The 12936-nt window shown below is 48.2% G+C and overlaps 1 protein-coding gene across 6 annotated transcripts in view; it reads right to left on the bottom strand.

Annotated features, from left to right (window-relative positions):
- Nucleotides 1–12496, bottom strand: part of Epn2 (epsin 2) — a 96393-nt gene extending 83897 nt beyond the window's left edge. For 3 of the 6 annotated variants that reach the window (XM_046420680.2, XM_046420696.2, XM_058572180.1), the window contains exon 1: nt 3867–4023. The gene's annotated coding sequence lies outside the window, so the exon portion shown is untranslated. Of the gene's footprint in view, nt 1–2522; nt 2577–3866; nt 4026–12222 lie in introns of those variants that run through there. The other 3 variants (XM_046420681.2, XM_058572179.1, XM_046420689.2) reach the window with 3 other exon arrangements.
- Nucleotides 12497–12936: the final 440 nt, after the last annotated feature.

The following is a 12936-nucleotide window of genomic DNA, read 5'->3' as shown; positions in this document are numbered from 1 at the left end:
ATCTTTCTGAGTCTCAGTTTTGCCACTCAAAGATGGATGGTAATATCTATGCTAAATGCTGATGTGAAATCATAGGTAGTTTTTTTGTTTGTTTTGCTGTTGCTTTCTTTTAAAGGCTGCTGAAACAGCTTTGAAGACTTTTACAATGCAAGAAGACTTAATCACTTATCTGGAAATAAGTATGAGCAAACACATCCATAGATGGAAGCAATATTCAATACACACTTACTTTCACATACACTCATGTCAAAGTATTTGTTTTTCTAAATTTCTCTTTTAGACACCATGGAACAAGCTATTTAAGAAATAAAATTCTGCTGGGCACAGTGGCACATAAATGTCTGCAATCTCCACAACTCAGGAGTGAGGCAGAAGGATCACAAGTTTGAGGCCAGTCTCAGCAACTACTGTCTCAAAAAATAAAAATAAAAAGGGCTAGAGATATAGCTCAGCAGTACAGCACCCTGGGCTTTATCCTCAGTACCAAAAAAAGAAAAAGGAAAAAAAGAGAGAGAGAGAGAAAGAAAGAAAGAAAACTCCACAGACTATCAAAAAGCTTGTCAATTTTTAAAAACACAACAGATGGACATGGTCATTTCACGAATGCATCTGACAAAAACAAAATGTGAGAATTTCAATTATAACATCCTGCATTACTTGCAGTACATCTCTTCTTCCCTGAGACTGGGTTTCTCAATTGAGGGCACAGGTATAATAATATTCTTGAGTCCAACACACCTGTTCGAATGCCAGTCCTGTCACTGGCCATGTGATCTAGGGCACATGACTTAAGCCCACTGGGTCTCAGTTAACTCATCTGTAGAAGGAGAATGTGTGACTGATACATGACTGCTGGACCAACTGTAGTGGTTTATGCAAAAGCAAAACAACAGTGGAGCCTGCAGAAGGGATTAATAAAAATGTGTTCCCCTGCCCCAAGGACTACTTGTAACAGACTTTTACTAAGCACTTGCCATATGTCACAGGCTGATCCAGACCCTAGAGAAGTAAGGAAAGAGAGGGCAACCACTGGCTTCAAAGATGTCACAGTATCACAAATGCCTCAGACACAAAGGTGCAAAGTGCTCCAACACTATGTGGGGTGAGGAATCTAGGAGAGCAGAGGAGAGAGACCCAAACACCAGTGGAGTTCACTGGCAAAGGCTTGACAGAGAGGTTTGTTTGAACTGAACGTATGAGTTAAAAGTTCAACAGACAAATGGGAGTAGAACTACAATTCCTCACATCCTCTCCAATCTCAAACCGCTAAATCCACGCTCTTTGACTTCCCCAAGGCTCAGGATCACCAGGTATTGATGGCACTAAATAATTATTCATACCCCATCAACATGAGAGAAAGGCTCTGGGAAGGAGTGAGAACAACTGCCAAAACACTTAGAAACATTTCTGGCGCATCCCAAAAGCATGACAATGACAATTCCATGGTTCTTCATGGAATTCACTCTCTTAGCACTTTAGTCCACAAAGAACTGAAAGTTACAAGTCCTCCTAATATATTTTCAAAAAAAAAAAACAAAAGACCCTTTAACTTCAGAAAAGCCAAAACATCAAAATAAATCAGTGTCCCAACAACTTTTCAACTACTTTTGCAGGAATCTTCATTCTTGGGAAATCCATGTCTCCTTATGAAAGAAAGTTACATAAGAGGCAACCATATTTCTACACTTTCTAAAGGATGGGTCACTTTTCAAGACTGCTAACCATGCTAGGTATTATCACATAAAAGTTTCACATTTCCTCACACCTCAAATGCTTGGTGGAAGAGAGTGCCCACAGAGCTACTCATCCCTCCAGCTCAGGGTTCAGGGAGGCAAAAAGCCTCAGGAGAGACAGGTACATCCCATAGGACTTGCTCTGGATCCAGGGACTTGTAGGATGCAGGCAGCCTGAATCATGCCTTAGAATAATTTATACTTTACCAAACTCTTCATAGATTGTAGTTGTTGTTGTTGTTCTGGGGATTAAACCCAGAGGCACTCTCTCCCACTAGCTACATCCCCACCCCTTCTTAATTTTTTTATTTTGAGACAAGGTCTTGCTAAATTGCTGAGGCTGGCCTCAAACTTGTGATCCTTACTACCTCAGCCTCCCCAGTAGCAGGTGTACATCAATTTGCCCAGCTTACCAAACTTTTTAATAGCCAATGCCCAGGCAGACTGATAAAGATAACCAGCCCACTTTTAAAATAAGGAAACAAACTTTGACAATGTCAAAGTAAAAATGCTGACAAGTAAAAGCTGACATCTAGTTGTATTTCACCAACACAATCATTTGTCCCAAACACAAGCAACTGTACAAGTACCATTCAGAAACAAATTGTAGTTCGTTTTGATGTTTATTTAAATACAGATGAAAACTTAATTATCAGTGCAAACTCAATCACTACTGTGCAGGATTCAGTATACGATTCTGTCAGTACCTATCATTCCATCTCTAGAACTACAAGATGCCAAATCTTCATTACATTATATAATGGAGGGGTGTAGATAATTAAAATTCACCTTTTTCAAACATTTCAATCCCCTCTTCCAATCTCTTCTTTCACAGGGTATTTTCTGCAAGTGGAAAGAAAGCATTCATACCTCTCTGTCTTTTCCTGCACATTTTCTTGTGTGAATGTTAAAAATAAAAGGCAGGTGGTGGGATGCGGGGGGGGGGGGGGGGGGGGGGAGTCTAAACATCTCTAAAATTTTCTTAATTGTCATGAGGAGCTAGCTTCGAGCTCTGGCACTGACACAGCATCGCTGTGTGCCCCTGGGCAAATCACTGTATATCTGGGCCTCAGTTTCTTCTATCAGAAACCCAGTGAGGGTTTTTAAGCCCTCTCTTCTTTTAAAACACAGATTTCAAATGCGTCCCCAAGGCAGCACACAGTGAAGGGACCTGCCGGACTCAGTCACGGGTCACGGAATGAACTTTCACAGGCTCCGCTGGGGTATCTAGGGAGCTTAAGCTCCCCCCCTGCAAAGCCACTGGGCCAACTTCAGGTCGCAAACAAAAACCTGTTGGCATGGACTCCTCTAGGAAAGGCCTGCCTCTCCCAACGCACTGGACTCCTGCTCCCAGGGAGCCGCCCCAAGGGAAAAGAGATGGCTGGCCCCCACGCACCACCATTCACCCACCCTGATTAGCCGAGTAAGACCGCCAAGGCCAGGTCTCTGCCATCCCACGCGGAACAAAAGGCAGCTGGAGCTTGGCTCTGCCGCCCCCGTCCCCTCTGTGCCGTGCGAGTGGGGGCTGGGGTGGGGGGAACCTAGTCCTCCGGGAAGGAAAGGGGGCCCCCCCGCTCCAGCCTGCAAGAGAAGGATATGAGCCGGGATCCTGGACAGAGAAGGGGACCCTCCCCCGATTCCTAGAGGGAGGCCGGGCTGTGCTCTGCCTGGGGGCGGGAGGGAGACCTGGCTGGGCTCCGGAGGAAGGGACTTGCCTGGCCCCAGAGAGGAGAGGAATGTGCTCTGGGGAGAGGGGCGGGGTTGTTCCAAACCCAAGGGAGCTCCCAGATCTGAAGAGAAGGGAAGGAAGCCCCGGACTCCCAAGAATATAAAAGGAAGAGCTTCCAGATAGGGAACCGGGGTGGAGGGGAGGGGGGGGGGGCTGCAGCGGAAAGAGGGATCCAGATGAGGAGGGGTCCACGCTCCAGCCTGTGGGGCGGGCCTACTTAGAAAGAAGACGGTCCCGCCCGAAGTGGTGTCAAGAAGCCGGGGCGGCGGCAGCGGTGCATGCTTCGAGGGGGTCTTGCTAGCTTAAGGAGAGCCTGCGCTCTGGGGGCGTCCGCGCCCTGGGCGGGGGAGGGCCCGTACCCTGTGGTCCCCCTCCAGCTCACGAGTCCCTCAGGTCCCACTCACCTCCGCTCTTCCCGGCCGCTGCGAATACGCGGCTGGAGCTGTGGCAGCGCTGGAGAGGCGGGAACCACCGGAACCCGCGGAGCCACCGCTGCCGCCGCGTCTCGCTCCGTTTGACACCCACACACCAGCCAACATGGCGGCCGGGAGGGGGCGCGCCGGCGGCGTGCGCGCCCCCGCCCGGCGGCCCCGCCCCTCCGAGCCCGCCGAGGCCCCGCCCCTGAGACCCCGCCGGCGTCCCCACCGAGAGGCCCCACCCGCTCGCTCCGAGGGCGAAGCCCACGTGTGGCCGGGCGTGCCAGAGCCGGGGCGGAGGTCCCGCCCACTCACGCGCCACCCCTTGTTTTGTGCTCACAGAACCCACCACGGCCCGCCCCACACTCCCACGGCGCCCCACTACTTTCGCCCGAATCCCATAGACGACCCCCCCCCCAAACCCTGACTCGCACGCAAGCCCCGGCAAATTCCTACCCAGACCTAAATCTTCTGCAGTCTTCACTGAGAACCTTGTAAGTCCCGCCGCCCCGGTAGGTCCCCTCAACGCCCCACACGCATGACCGACACCCACACGCATAGACCCTTGCCCCACCAAATACTCTTAAAAACTCTTCTTATCCTTGCAATTGAAAGTATTGTAAGGGTTCAGCCTTCTCTGGGGAGGCGGAGACTGAAAGGGGAGCCTCCCAGGGCACCCTGGTCATGGATGATTTCTTGAGTTTACAAGTTGTGTTCGCTTTGTGAAAATTCACTCATCGGCCCTTTCGATTTGTATACTTCTAAACGTGTCTCATATTTCAATAAAATATACTAAAAACTACTCTGGGAAGGGGTCCATAGGCTTCAGTAGACTGCCAAAGGGGTTTCCCAGAGGTTTACAGACACCCCTCTTGCAGGCCCGCCTGGGGTTTGTGTGTGTGTCTGTGTGTGTGTGTGTGTCTGTGTGTGTACACGTACACACGGGTGCACAAGAACAGCAAATCACCTTTCCTCCTTGGTTCCACCAGCACCCAACAAGGCTCCTGCTACGTGCCCAACCAGTGTACTGGGACACAGGAAGGGACAACCTCAAATGCCTGGAATGAGAGGGAGCCTGAGAAAGGCTACTGGGGGGAGGCTCATAGAGGGGTGGAGCTGGAGGCTGCACTTTAAAGCTGACTAACCTGCTCCAGCCTAGGTGGGAGTCAGCAGAGACCCCCTCTCAGGCGGATCTGGGACATGAATCAGGGCTTTTAAGGGAGTAGAGGACACCATCCCTGCTACCAAGGTGACATCACACTTTACCAAGCTCAGACTAAAGGGAAACTGTGCCCAGAAGGCTCATTCTGCCCTTGCTCACTAAGGCAAGTCACTGGACTTCTCTGAGCGACACACTTATTTTTCCTATAAAGAAGTCAAATGGACAATTGTACCCCTTATGGGTCTTATAAGTTGAGATTTAGAAATATTTTCTTTAGCAAAAATACAATAAAAAAAATGGGGATGGAGGGATCCTAACACATCTGCAAACCCACATGACCACTTTTCCTTTGAAAAATCCCAACACTGGGAAGTTTTAGATGCTAGACATCCCTCCCTAGGATTAGCTGTGGCTCCCACTGTTCAGTGTCCCTTCTTCACCAGAACAGTGAATCACACTTCATATCACTGCCTTGCAGTGGGAACTGTCACTCCATTTTAAACTTGATCTACCAGGTAAGGACAGAGAAGTATACATGGCTTTCCCTCCCCATCATAAGTTCATAGTCAATGCTCCAAAAGACAGGTTAACAAGAGAAAAGTATAACAAATTTATTTAATCAATGTCTTACGTGACATGATAGCCTTCAGAATAAAAACTGCAAGGCCCAGGGAAAGCTGTTTATTTTTATGCTTAAGTTTGATAAAGAATGAGCAGCCCTGTAAAAATGTGACCCTGTAGAAATGACCTAATGTAATCGACTGAGTGCAGCAAGTAGCAAAGGCTGTCCAGGTTCTTCTTGGTCTCTGAGTAGCATTCCTTCCTCCAAGGTATAGGACAGGATGCCCTCTAGAATGAGGGTTTTATGACCTACTGTCAGATAAGATAGGTTAGAAAATTTCTCAATAGCCAGCTCTTACACACGAAAGAGAAAGTTAGAGTAGTGGGTCTGGGGTTTATGGCTGGCTTTGGTGGAGAGGGGTACTAATTCCTATGACCTGCCTTGGAGGGTGGAAGAGGAAGGAGCTGGTGAAAGAAAGGCAGAAAAAGTTCAGAGAGAGAGAGAGACTGCTTATGAGTCTCTCCAATATCCTTCAGTTCAAAGTACTCAGGATGCCAAAGTGCCATCCTTCAGGGTATCACTTTCTAAGCCCCCAAAACCCATATGCAGGAAGAATGCCCCCATCCAGCCCAACATTCCTTATGAGCCCCTGGTCTTTGCTAGAACTTCAAGGAGTGCAGAACTGTGCACAGAAATCACAGAGCTGCCTCATTTTACAACTTTGAATGAGTTATAACACATAACTGATGTGTGGTCCGGAGTCCACATGTATTATCCCAAACCAGCACTCTGTGATCTGTATGACAGAGCTCCCCCACCAGCCAACTTGGTAGTGTTGGGGATGAAACCCAGGGCCCCCTGCACACGCTAGGCAGAGGCTATACCACAGAGCCACACCCCATCCCTAGAACATCCTTCCATGATGAAACTATACCCTCTCTGTGCCATCCAGTGGGGTGATCAAATAAGCACCGAATTTGTCATGTGTGATTAAGCTGAGTTTTTTTTAAACTTTAGTTAATTTTCATTCATTTACATTTAAATTAGTCACCTGTAGCTAAATGCTATCATACTGAACAATGCTGGTGGAAAAAAAAAAAAAACCTTATGGGATTCTACAAGGTGCACATTCTTATTGTCCACATTTTAAGAAACCAAAAAAAAAAAAAGGGAGGGGGAGGGTGTTTGAAGAGCTGTTGGCCACAGGGATAGATTTTTCTCTATACACCACCCCCGGCAAGCAAGTAGCAAGTGTGTGTAGCCACAAAGATAAGCTGTGTGCTTTGGAAACAGAGCTGGATACAGATAAAGAGGTGATGGACTAACATACAGGATAGGAAAGTGAGTTGGAGAGAAAAGGATTGGGCCAGCCTGAGGAGGTGAGGGGAGGGATTCCTGCATCCAGCCAGAAGGCCACCACCCTCCCACAAGGTCAGAGGCAACATTCCTACATTCCTCCAAGTCATTCCCCTTTCCCAATCCCCCATTGGAAGCACATCACCTTTCCTCTTGTTCCCTTTCTCAATTCATCCCCATAAAAATTCCTTGAGGTTAATAGCCTTTTGGCCAGGTGAGAAAACTGAGGCAGCACATGACAGTCCTGGGATTCAAATTCAGTTTCTGCCAAGTCCAGAGAGTAGAAGCATTCTTGGAGATAAGGGTACGGGATAAGCCAGATGTTTTGCCTGTGCCTAAAACATTCAAGCCTACAAGGGCTTTCAAGAATTTGGAGGTTTGTTCAGATGAAGAATGAGGTGGAATGGCTGGGACTGGCCAGAGGGGTGAAGAAGAAGATATAGGCCAGAGATTTCTCTGAGATTAAGGAGGGAGGACTTCAAGGAGGGAGAGACTTGGAAGAAAGATTGGCAGACAGCAGGGAAAGGCTGCTTGCCCAGCGGAAAGCATTGCCTGGTGAAGCAGGGGGTCTCAACCCCGGTGTGGAAGTGTAATTCCAGCCACTTAGAACCTGAGGCAGGAGGACTGCAAGTTCAAGGGCAGCCTGGGCATCTTAGTGAGACCTTGTCTCAAAAAAAAAAAAAAGGATATTTTGTGGCAAAATGCCTCTGGGTTCAGTCCTCAGCACCAATAAATAAATAAATGATTTTTTTTTTAAGTGTGGGAGACTGAACCCAGGGCCAAGACCATGCTAACCACCTGCTTTACCACTGAGCTACATTCCTAGGCCCACTAAACCCATAATTCTGCTTGAATTTACACAATGCTTTTTTTCCAGAGCATTCATCACACCTGATAAACAAGTGTCAATGATCTTCATCAGTTTTCCTCCCTAGAGTGTAATGTGTAATTATAAAAATAGCATCCACATAAGACATACTTTCTGATTTCATGGTGCACCTTTTCTGTTTCTTTCTGACCATTAATCTTCAGGCTTTTTTTCCCTACAGAGAAGATTCCAAACAAGACAGATCATTTTTTAAACTTTTTTTTTTCCAAGATCTACCTTGAACTATTACATGGACTAAACATCTTATGACCATTATTTCACAAACACCCTATGGAAAAGGCACACTTACCCCATATTACAGATGAGCAAAGTGAGATGCAGACAGGGGCCATTAGCTGGTGGCCCTGCTAATGATTGCGAGGTTGAGATTTTCACAAAAGTCAGTTCAAGGGGCTGGGGTTGTGGCTCAGTGGTAGGAAGCATGCCTAGCAAGTGTGAGGAAATGGGTTCGATCCTCAGCACCATATAAAAATAAATAAATAAAATAAAGGTATTTTTAAAAAGTCAGTTTGAATTTCTCCCCAATATGCACTATTGTGAACCCCTTCTTTGGAAACGCACATACATGGGAACTATCTGCTAGAGACTCGAGGTATGATCTGAGAAGACCATAGTTCCTTTCTGGCTTCAGAAAGGTACTGTGCGTGCTTTCTCAGAAAATTTGCAGACAAACTGAACACACTTCTTAAAGCTTCCAGTTTGGGTAGAGTTAAAACATAGCCACCCAAAACTATGACCCAAAGAAGTCTTCTCAGAAGAGTAGGTTGGAAGCCAAGTATGGTGGTGCATGACTCTAATCCCAATCACTGGAGAGGCTGAGGCAGGAGGAGCTCAAGTTAGAAGCCAGCCTCAGCAATTTAGTGAGACCCTGTCTCAAAATGAAAAGTAATAACAGGCTGGAGGTGTGATTCAGTGGTAGAGTGCCACTGGGTTCAAACCCCAGTACCTTAAAAAAAAAAAAAAAAAGGATTTGAGCTGAGCCTTTAAGGGTGGCTAATTATTAGCTAAGCAGAGAGGAGGAAGCAATTTAGGCAGAGGGAACAGGCTGAGCGGGAGACCAGGAGGCACAAAATCATGAACCAGTGATGCAGTGTAGGGGACTGTGGGATGGATAGGAGAAGGAAGTGAAACTCAGGAGAGATGGACTGAAGTTGCAGCTTTTGAGGGCACCTTTCTTTTTATCATTCCCAGGTGGACATAGTCCTGGCAGAGAATGCCCCATCTCTCTGGCTATAGTGGTCTGGGGATGGGCATGTGACCAAAGGCCAGCCAATAAGAGCTTTCTCTAAGATATTAGCAAAAATCATTGGGAAAGAGGCCCTTTCTGCTTCTGAGATTGTGGGCAACAAAGACCCTGGACGCCTGGAGCTACCAGCAATCCTCTTCATCACTGCACAGAAATAATTCTCCACACCTCCTGTTCAAATAAGCCCAGGAACCAGGGGACTAGAGCCAGCAGGGTCAGGCTAGTGTCACTGAAGACTTCTTTCTTTCTTCCTTTTATTTATTTATTTTTGTCCTGGGATTGAACCCAGGAGCACTTTACCAATGAGCTACACGACAAACCCTTTTTAAATTTTGAGACAGGGTCTCACTAAATTTTCCAAACTGGGCTTGAATTTGTAATCCTCCTGCTTCAGCTTCCTGAGTAACAAGGATCACAGGTGTGTATGTACCACTACACCCAGCACGAATCCAAGATATCTTTGAAGGAAAATAGGAAGAATATTGTCTGATATGTTGGGAAAAATTGCTTGACAGGGGCTGGGATTGTGGCTCAGCAGTGGAGCACTCGCCTAGCACGGGCGGGACCCGGGTTCGATCCTCAGCACCACATAAAAATAAAGACATTGTGTTGTGTCCATCTACACCTAAAAAATAAATATTAAAAAAAAAAATTCTTGAGTTCTCCAGCCTCCTGATTTGGATGCTTATCTATGCAGACACTGCCGTAATCTGGTTCCTTATAGATGGTTGAACATTCGGGTCCTCAGAACCAAGAGGTCTCTGGGTTCAGATCTAGACTAGTGTCACCCACTTCCCAGCTGTGTGACCAAGATCACACAGGTCATCGTTCCCCTCTGAGCCTCGAGCTACCCTTTTCACTCCACTGAGATGATGGACAGAGAATCAATGCAGAGAAGGCACTTATAAATTTATGAGTCAGGGTGGTAAGAGGTTTGCCAAGAGGGCTAGACTTTTTGTGCTGCAAGAGGCTCGAGAAAAAGGCTGGTAGAGTGGAGTGTCAGACTACCAGTCAAGCCAGAAGCCATGAAACATTTCTCCAGGCCAGCCCTCCCTGCTTCCTTTGTGTCTCTGCTCATGTATGCAACCACCCCTACCTGAGCTTCTTTTCTTCAATGCTGGGGACCTGGAGCTGAAGCCACAGGTCTGTCCCAGGGGCCATCAGGCTTTAGGAAAGCTTGAGACAAACATGGATGCTTAAAGACTAACATTTAGGAGTCCAGAAAGAGGGCAGGAGGCCAATGAGTCACGAGGTGAGAAAATGCACCTATTGGGACTATTTCAACCTAGACAATTTTTTTTTAAACCAGATCTTTTCCTTTCTTTTGCCTCTTGGTCCCCTTTCTGATTTCTTCTCTCCCTCCCTTTCTCCTTCCCTACTCGTCTCCCTTTCTTCTTCCCTTATCTTCATTTCTTTCTTTAATCCAAAAGAAATCCAAGTTGAAGACACATAAAGCAAATGCTGTTATTAATTTTTTGTAAAAGTGCTTCGCTGAGAGGCTCTGAGCAGAAAGATAAGAACGAAATTACACCTCCATCCTCTCCATCTGGGCTGCTAGATATGAGCCTCCCACACACCCAGGCAAAGGCAGAAGGGACAGGCCAGCCAGCTGGCACCTGTCCCCCCCCTCCCCCGCCAGCCCCTTCCAATCCCTGGTTTCAAGTGTTCCTCACGACTACCCATTGAATAGATGGGGAAACCGAGCTCCAGGGTGAGCCTCTCTGGCTCATCTGTTTCCCGGATGTTCTGCACCAGTCCTAGGACCCCTGAGACAGCCCACCTCTGAGCTCTCATGTGTGCTAGTCCCTCTGCCTGGAACAACCTCTCTACTCCCTCATTTGACCTGGGTGATGGCTAACAGGGTTTAGGGTTCAGGCAGGCATCCCGCCCAGGGAGCCTCACCCCCACCCCCCAATGGTGACACGCTGTTTAGATTCTGTCACCCTGGGATCTAGAAGGTCTGTGAGGGAGGGTGGCGGCTGGCTCTTACTTATCTGCCTTTCTGAGCCCTGCAGATTTCTGGTCACTGAGAATAATGCCTGAGTATGTGTGTGGAGTCAAGGGAGAGGACAAGACAGCCCCGGTGGGAGCTACTCTGTGAGCCACAGGTTAACTGGATGTAGTTGGGGGCTGCACCTGGCACCCCACAGCCTGTCACTGCAGGCTGGAGACAGAGGGATTCCAGAACTGAGTTCCAGTCTCAGCCTCACTGCTAGTGACGCTGAATCTCAGGCACAAGAGCTGGAATGTGCTCTGAGCCTCAGTTTCCTCGTTTTGAATCTGGGGCCCCCCTCTCTGGCTGGCAGGGCTTACAAGAAAGAGCAAATGAGATCATGTTGGCCCCTCCCAATCCCTGATGGCAGTCAGAATCAGACCCACCTCCCTTCCATGGCCAGAAAACTCCCTGTCCTTCCCACCTCACGCTCTCTCCTCCCTTCTTCCCCTTGCAAACTATTTCCCCTACATGACCCTCTGCTTGAAATGCCTTTCTCTTAGACATCTCAGTGCCCATCCTCCACCCTTCAGGCCATGACCACTAAGACAGTGTCGCCACATCCCAGCCTGCCCCCCCCTCCAGCCCCTCCCTTGCATTAGAGCATCCATCCACACCCCATATCCTGTCATATACGGATCTTTTCACTTTCTCCTCTCCAGGAGGCAGGGGCTTGATTTGTCTTATTCCTGGTGGTGTCCCCCAAAACCTAAATGAAGGCTCAGTATACAGTGGGTGCTCACTCAAAATTTAGCGAGCAATTCAGTAAGTGAATGGCCCAGAGAGGAGCTCAGGAACTGCATTCTCAGCCTCCCCACTGAGACTGTATTCTTCAGGAGTCTAGGTTCTGGCTGCTGGATAGAGTCAGGACCTGGAGCAGCAAAATGCCCCATCCATAGGACAGATGGACCAAGACAACTAACTACCCTTTGCTCGTGGTATGCAGGGCTGGGTTTAGGGATGAGCCTCTAGCTCTCATAGGAGAGTGTGGTTATATCTTGCATTCCTTTGCTGATAGTTACAGGATGCCCTGCTAACTGGTAGCCCAAGTCCTCTGGTTTCTCCCCAGAGCCCTCCAAAATCTGAATCCACTGACAGGTCTCTGGGCAGTAAAGGACCAGGAGAGGCCTACTCACCCAAGTAACTTGTCTCTTCTTTAGTACCAGAGCCCAGAGAGGTCCATGACTGGGCCTGAAGTTACACAGCAAGTTGGGGCAGAGCTGGAGAGGACTTGGAACTCCTATACCGTCAGGGGTGTCCCTATGTGCCCTGGGGTTGACCTCCAAATTGCAGCTGTGTCTAAGCCAAGGCATCAGAACCCCAGCAGCCATCCAGTTGTTGATGCAGAGGGCAGAAGATTCCGTGGGACCTTGTTAATGTGCTGTGTGAAAAAAAAATTTCTAGGCTCCGTCACCGACTGCTTCTCGGTTCGGCCAGCCCCAACCACGACGAAGACAGGCCTCACTCCCATTTCTGAGAAAATGGAAGTCATGGCTTCCCCTCAGCTCACCCTAACCTCCTCCTCTTCCTGCAAACTTGAGTCACAGCTGCCTTGTCAACTCTGGGGATGTCTGAGTCAGCCTGGCCGGGGTTCCAATCCCAGCACCACCCCTACCAGCTGTCACACTCTGGGCAGCCTCCAAACCTTGCTGAACCTCCGTTTGCACATCAATGGAATGAAGGCGTGAAAGTGCCTACCTCATTTGTTGGGTGACGCCAGGACTGAGTGGGCTATGAAGGCTGGCTTCCCTGTGTGGGGCCATTGCATGCAGTAGGTACCCAATAACAAGAGGGACACCAACAGAGACCACTAGAAGAGCGCCTTGCTGGGCACTTCCATATGCAGTCCT

Source organism: Marmota monax, unplaced genomic scaffold (genome assembly GCF_021218885.2).
Source record: "Marmota monax isolate L192 unplaced genomic scaffold, Marmota_monax_Labrador192_F-V1.1 WCK01_AAM20220418_F8-fsc00397, whole genome shotgun sequence".
Classification (NCBI taxonomy): Eukaryota; Metazoa; Chordata; class Mammalia; order Rodentia; family Sciuridae; genus Marmota; species Marmota monax.
The sequence above is the reverse complement of the archived record's forward strand: the minus strand, read 5'-3'. Positions and strand labels throughout refer to the sequence as shown.